Below are 7,328 nucleotides of genomic sequence, written 5' to 3' on the forward strand. Positions count from 1 at the left end.
TATTTGAAAATGGAAGAATTTGAATTAGAAGAAGTTTGAATTTGAAGAATTAACAAAATTAAATGAAATTAGAATTTGGGGAATTGGATATTGAAATTGAAGAATGAATTAGTTAATAAAATAATTTAAAGAAACTATTTAATTATTAGAAATTTAATTTAATTAAATAATAAAGATTATTGAATTGAAGGCATTAAATCATAATTAATTAAATAATAAATAATTAATTAATATTTAAAAAAGGATTGAGTGAATAAATTGATTAGGATTGAATAGAAATTGAGTAATTAGTAAGATGATGAAGAATTAGAAGAATAAGATTAATTAACTTAATCAAATATTTAAAGAATTATTTCGTCAACTAGATGGATAATTAGTACATGATCAATGATATATTTTTAGGTGTTTACAATTTCCATGACTCTACATCTCCAGAATTCCCATCTCCATGAACTTTGCTATCCAATTCAGCTCTGGATTCACCACCACATTTGTCCAATTTAGAAAAACATTTAGATTCCTCATTGCTTTCTCCCTATAGTCCTAATATTTCGTTTCATCATCTAGAAGAATGATTGGCGGTTTTTGGATATCCTCTCCCTTTTTATCAAAATCCTTGAGTAGAGGAATCCAAAAATTCTCATAATTTCTCAGAATATCTTCCATGCCACCTAGGAATTGAGATTTGAAAATATCCTTGATGAAATTCGTAGCCATTTCATTTCTTAGCCCCTTGTCCAACGCTAAAGCCAGAAACATTGACAAGATGTCCACGATAACTCAATATCTATGATTTGGCATAAATCTTCAAATTATTATTATTAATTGTTTTATGTAGGAATAAATATCTATGTGCATCTTTAATAAAAAATCACCTCACAGTTTGAAATGTAAAATGGTTAGGGAACTTTTAAAATATGAGTTTCATACTATGTTCAAAAGATACAATAAGATAAATAAACAACAATAGAGTCTTTATTTGCATTTAAATCTATTTCTAGTTATTCACACAAGAAGCTAGATGATAGAATGCTTATTTACTCATTGCAGGGATCTTTGATGTTGTGGTTGCTAAGAGGATCATATCCATGTCATCTCAGGCATTGATGTTGTGCAAGAAAGGGCTTGATCAAAAGTTCTTGGGCACTTATGTTAAGTTTATAAGACAACATGGGAATTTTTTTTCTCCCATTCAGGTTCAATAGATGTACGGATTTTTGTCTCCCATGATGTATATATATATATATATATATATATATATATCTACCTTAAAATTTATTAGTCCACATCATCTTGAAAATATTATCAATTCACTTGATATGAGTGATGAAAGTAAAAATTTAGTTTAAAATGGTAGATAGAATATTTAATTTAAGCAACAAAGTAAAACACACTATTGTTGTATCACTCTTGGTGTGATAAAAATTATCATGATGAATTTTCCATAAAAAAAATAAAAAAATTGAGTATGAATATAATAACACATGGGACTATATATGTTTACAATTAAAAACCCTTTTTTTTGTAGAACATAAAAGGTAGGTTTTGAAAGGACCCAAAACCTTATACAAAACTAATAAAAAGTATAACTATGATGACTACCATAGAACAAATAACCCATGGGCTAGAATTAACCCACAACACTCACATCACAATTGAGGAAGAGAAAGAACAACAAAAGATCAACTAACTTGAGGTGGTTTGAAACTAAACCAATCCAAAGAGCTCTAGGAACTAGTAATTATATCTCCCCTAAAAGAATGATGCATTTATCATTCCTTTAAGTGATGATAGTAATTTATTTATATAATATTATAACCAAGTACTCTGAACATACATGGAGCATCTAATACATCACTAATAATGTGACTATTGAACAAACACTCAACTAATTCAGAACTTGAAAAACTCAATAATGTTTTGAAAAGATGGTAATTTGAAGATGGTGTAGCTTTTGAAACTTGCTTTGCTAAGAATTTGTTTAAATTCCATCTCTGTTCGCTCCTTTCCACCAGTACTCAATAGCATCATTTCCATATCAAATGCCAGTCCCACTCCCCTTAGAAGATTTTCTTTGTTATCTTCATCTTTTTTTCCTTCAGCATTAAGGGCATCAACGATTATAACTTTTCCATTTTATGGTATAGCCTCATAGCAACTTCTCAACACTCTTACACAATCATCATCACTCCAATCATGCAAAACCGACTGCAATTAAATTTTCAATTCAATTTAAGTTACTCTTTAAAATTATAAAATTGATGCAAATATAACCTAAGATTATATACCTTGATAAAGATTGCATCAGCTGATGGAATAGGTTCAAACATATTGCCACTCACATGTTGTACTCGTACAATGTTAAAAACCAACCCATATTAGCTTACAATGAGATGTTGAACTCCTATAATTTAAAAAAAAACACTATATTAGCTTACTATCATTTTGACGCACAAAATATTATATTAATAAACAATAATTATTCATATTTATATGTACTAATCAATAAGAAGATGGCATAATTGTGAACCCAATCTTTTTCTTTTAAACGAAACTAAAATGGCCCAAGACTAATTAAGCCTACAGAGTTAGGAGGTTCTTGACAATAACACATCTACTCTTAGAAAAGTAATGGACCAAGTTCAACCTTACCAGCGATAGGAAGTGTAGAGGCAATGACATAAGGCAAGTCATAATTAATTCCTCTAATGTGTTTGTAATTGCCCACAATAATGGACAAGGCAGAGCCCAGACCTCCCCCAACATCAACCAAAGAACTAATCTTCTTAAATCCCTCCTCATAAATATTGAAAACACTAGACATGACATCACGAGTGTCACAGGACATGGCCTCGTTCAATGTCTTGTTGGCTTCAAGATTGTTTGCAATGTAGTCCCAATAACTCATACCAAAAGCCTTACTGAAGGCGCTGCTGCCTTATAACACAGACTCATGCAGATGCAGCCATCCCTGGAGGCTACTATGATTGTTGAATGCCAACAACCATGGAACATAGTTTTGCACGGATAGACCACCTTTTCTTGTTTCCTTAACAAGTAATCTAGAAACGCCTGTGAGGCCATATCTAGTTTGCCTGAAGTCCTCCTGGTGTAGGATCTCAATAAACACTTCCTGGGAGGCTAGAAATCTCAGAAGACGAAACAAATATTCTATGGGAGGGGGGCTTTCTTCTTTGGTGGACTCTGAAATATGAGCAACAATTTCTTCTACGGTAAGAGAGCCTGAAGCCTCATCAATTATGTCCAGAATATTCAGCAAAACAACAGCTCTCACAGCCATGAGCTTAGATGAGCCGAGCATTATGTCATACAGTTTTAGCTTATCCATTTGGGCTTCTTGTTCAGAAACCTGGGGAATCTTAACTGTAAGTGGAGGAGCCATTGAGAAGCAAGTAAAAGTTCATAATGCATGGATTCAATCAAAATGCAATGTGCTTCACAAATGAGAATGAGAACAACTATTTATAATTACTTTCAACCTGTAACTTCAGTTACCATAATTGCAGTTAGAATTTGAAAAATATGGGGAAGCTATCTAAATAAAATAAAACCTCAAACAATTTGCCTACTCATCTTGACTGTCTCTCAAAAAATCTGTTGAAGAAATATAAAATCAATTTGTAAATGTCATGAATCAAGCACGCTTTTCCAGATATGTTCGCCTATTCAAAGAATCTATACTTGGTTCACATGCATTCAGAGGCTTTTGGGGTTCTTTTGTTGGGATGAACTCCATTTATAAACCATTCCGCATCATTGTTGTTGGAGTTGGTCATCTATAGAGGAAATTATAAAATAATGAGAGAGGATCAAATGAGAATACAATGTAAGGTATGTTAACCATGACCATATAGATTCTCCCACTACTTTGTACGATGAATTGCCTCTAAATGAATTGGATGCATCAAATGTAGTTGACGTTGAAGCATAGTAACTATTTTCTTATCTCTACATGGGTTCTGTTGGGATGTATTTTGAAGTTTATTCTCTAAGAATGGTCTAGGGTTTAAGTTCTTTGCATATTTTAAGCCTAAAACCTTAAACACTAAGTCCTAGCCCTGCTACATTTTCTTTTTGGTCTTTTCAGGTAGTGACCTTCAGCAGCTGATTTCTGGTGGTTTAAGTTATCTTTTAGGCCTATTATGTCATTCTGCTGACCGGCCCCTTGTGTTAGCTATTCTGTTTGACCCTTTCCTTTTGTTGCATAATTTTCCCTCATCTTTGACCAAATCTACAACTTTCATTTATGTGCGGTTGTGTGATTAGGTCAATTGGCCTGTTAATGCTAACTCCGCAACCCCACCTTCCTACCTGGTACTTGGGTGCCATTTGAATAGATCACATACCACATGGACTAAAAAGCTCTAGCCAGATCGGCGGTCGTGGACATGTAAACAAAGGTGGGTCTGATATCTCTATGATATATATTAGTTACTTCTTAGTGAACCGACAACCCAGATTATCATGCAACTACGCTACTAATAGAAGTTTCTTGTTGAGGTTAATTCCACAAGCCCACCACTTACATGGGTAGTGGGACCCTCTCGAGATTTCTATGCTTATATGTGGACAAATGAACACATGACACATGGATGTCACGATGATAGACAGAAAGGTAGGCCCGGTAGGGTCGCATCCTTTGTAACATATGTAGCAAGCAACTTGAATGAGATTGATGGACCTGATGATCGCGTGATTGCATGATTGCCAAAAGGTGCACCTGCAAGTTAACTCCGCAAATCCACTACAGACATGGCATATGAGTCCTGTGCAGGATGATGTCAGTTAGTGAGAGCAAATGAAACATGAACACATGGATAGCTGAGAAATGTAATTAGAATGTGGGTCAAATTCTCCCCACTTCTAAGTGCGATAAAGGAAGATGATTTCGTAGAAGATCAACGGTTAGGATCTCTATGTAATTATGTGATTGGGAAGGGATGCATGGCTATGTTAGTTCTGCAACTCCGCGAAGGCTTGAGAACTAAGGGAAAAATAAAAAACATTAAAATTTCTACGTGTCCGCTTCTCATTCGTCGTTGACTGATTGGGAGTTTATTGTTGGAGTCCCAACGTTCAAATATGAATTACAACGACTCTCTCCTGCCAACACACTAGCCTACGTGACTGTAGTAAATGGGTCCAATTTTCCCATTATGATCCACATCTTTCACCTATTTTAGCACCATTCCTTCTCTAATTCACATTTACAGTGCTCTGTATATGCTCTAAGTTATTTTGTGCTTCTTTACTATCACAATTAGGGTTTCTGAAAAGCGATCATTGTCTGCATTCTGCTGCATACCTTTTAGCATTTAGGTTTTCTCTGCATAATTCTAGATTGTTTATAGCTAACTAAGTGCTAAAGGTTTAAACCTGAATCGAATTTCAAGAGCTTCTTGTTATTGTTTCATTGAGTCTGCACATAAACCCTAACCCTAGAAATTCTTTGAGGAAATAATCATCCAATTTCTTGGATGAATAGAGATGTAGAAGAGGTCTAAGCTTGGGTCCAAACCAGATGAATTGATTGTTGAAAATTCTGCAGGAATTAGAGATGCATTGATTCTACCATGGGGTTTCAGCCTATGGAGAAGAGGGTACAATAAGAAGAAAGAGAGAGTCCCAATATCAAATATCTGGAATTGCAATTTGGCAAAGCTTGTAGTTCCAAATGTATATGTAAACACTAAATTGATCATTGCAATTGCTGCAAATTACAAGCTTGATACTAGAGTGATTGTGTCTAGTGAAGGTGATAGGCTAACATAAATCACTAGTATGTCATCAATGAAGTTTTTATGCTAAACCCTAACATAGATTGGGCTATTGATCCACATGAGTTAGCTAAAGAATACAAGAAAAATGAGCTCTTATATAGACGAAAATTGGCATCATTCGGGCCTCCACACATAAATGGGGATGATAACAAAGTTGACACCACAACAGACTGCCCCTTACAATACAATTTATTTATCAATTATTTTTTGGACACATTCTATGCCTTATGTCTAGTACGTGTTGTAGATGCTAGGAACTTGATTCCAAATTGGATGCTGATGATTTGTATGGATATTCAAAGTAGAGATATCAATAGGCCTTTTGACTATGCTTCCTTGGTAGTTGAGGGTCTGCATAATGCCCTATGTGATTTCAAAATTGGCAAATCAACAATTTTCAAGTATTACTCTCTCCTAATGCATATATTCCTATATAAAAGCCTTAAGTTTTGGCATCCCGATTTGTAGATTGCAACCTTGGTTAGAGGAGAACAACTCCTAGTTCAGGAGTGGACCTACATTTGGGAGTCACATATGAATGAGTCAAATTATTTGAACTTTGAAATTTTTCATGTACGAAAGCTTTTAATTATTTTGTAGAAGGAAGTTAGGTGGGGTCTAATCCCAAGGGCAAAGGAATTTCTCAGGCTGAAAGACCTTAAGGTTGAATTAGGTATTACCCACTATTGGGGGTCATGGTTCTACTTTAGGAAGCATACATTCATAATGGTATTTGGGAGCCCTATTACTCCTAGGCTTTTTCCTATCACGGTCCAGGATAAGTTGGCCTTCTTAGAAATCATGCATCAATTAGCTTAGGCTGATAAATACTTGGTAGGGGGGTCACATAAGAAAGGATCAATGATCCCATCACAAGTGGTGATTGGGATGTGTTGGTTTTTAAATAGTAAAGTATGTGATATCCTAGATTCTATGTTGAGCACGTATAGACTTCCCTGAGCCAAATATATATTTTATGACTTTGAATGGATTAACAAAAATCTTGGGAAGGCCAAGGCACCAAAACATCAATGGGATGAGGAAGGTGATGAAGACCTCAAAAGGAATGCATAATTATATGATGAAGTATTGAAAAGAAATTAGAGGTGGTATAAAATCCAATATGAGGAAAATAGAAGATGGAGGGAGGATAGTTCTTATTCTCCAGCATGGGAGATGCAAGTAATTCGAAAAGAAAGAATGAGGGAAATTTTTGCTACTTACACAGATGTTGATAGAATGCATTTACCTCATCAGAGGCTCTGCTTAGATGTTCTACCTCCAGTGCAAGTGGTAGAGGAGGAAAGGATAGAATCTCCTCAGTCAATTGGATCCCCCATTGGCCCTACTTCCCCTCCCTTAAGTCCTCAAGAACCTCTATCCACATCTACTCTCAACCCTGAGTCATCACACCCTTCCCTTTCTAAAACATTACATGCAAAAGTTACCATGAAAAGTGTGAGAGTTGAGAAATACAACACCGCAGGAGCCCAAATGATCTTTACAAGCTGAATAAACCTATTACAT

General features: G+C 35.0%; 1 pseudogene; it reads right to left on the minus strand.

Annotated features, from left to right (window-relative positions):
• Positions 1 to 1,893: 1,893 nt before the first annotated feature.
• LOC131046694 ((R,S)-reticuline 7-O-methyltransferase-like) lies at positions 1,894 to 3,403 on the minus strand (annotated as a pseudogene).
• Positions 3,404 to 7,328: the final 3,925 nt, after the last annotated feature.

The sequence above is a fragment of the Cryptomeria japonica genome, chromosome 7 (genome assembly GCF_030272615.1).
Source record: "Cryptomeria japonica chromosome 7, Sugi_1.0, whole genome shotgun sequence".
Taxonomy (NCBI): domain Eukaryota; kingdom Viridiplantae; phylum Streptophyta; class Pinopsida; order Cupressales; family Cupressaceae; genus Cryptomeria; species Cryptomeria japonica.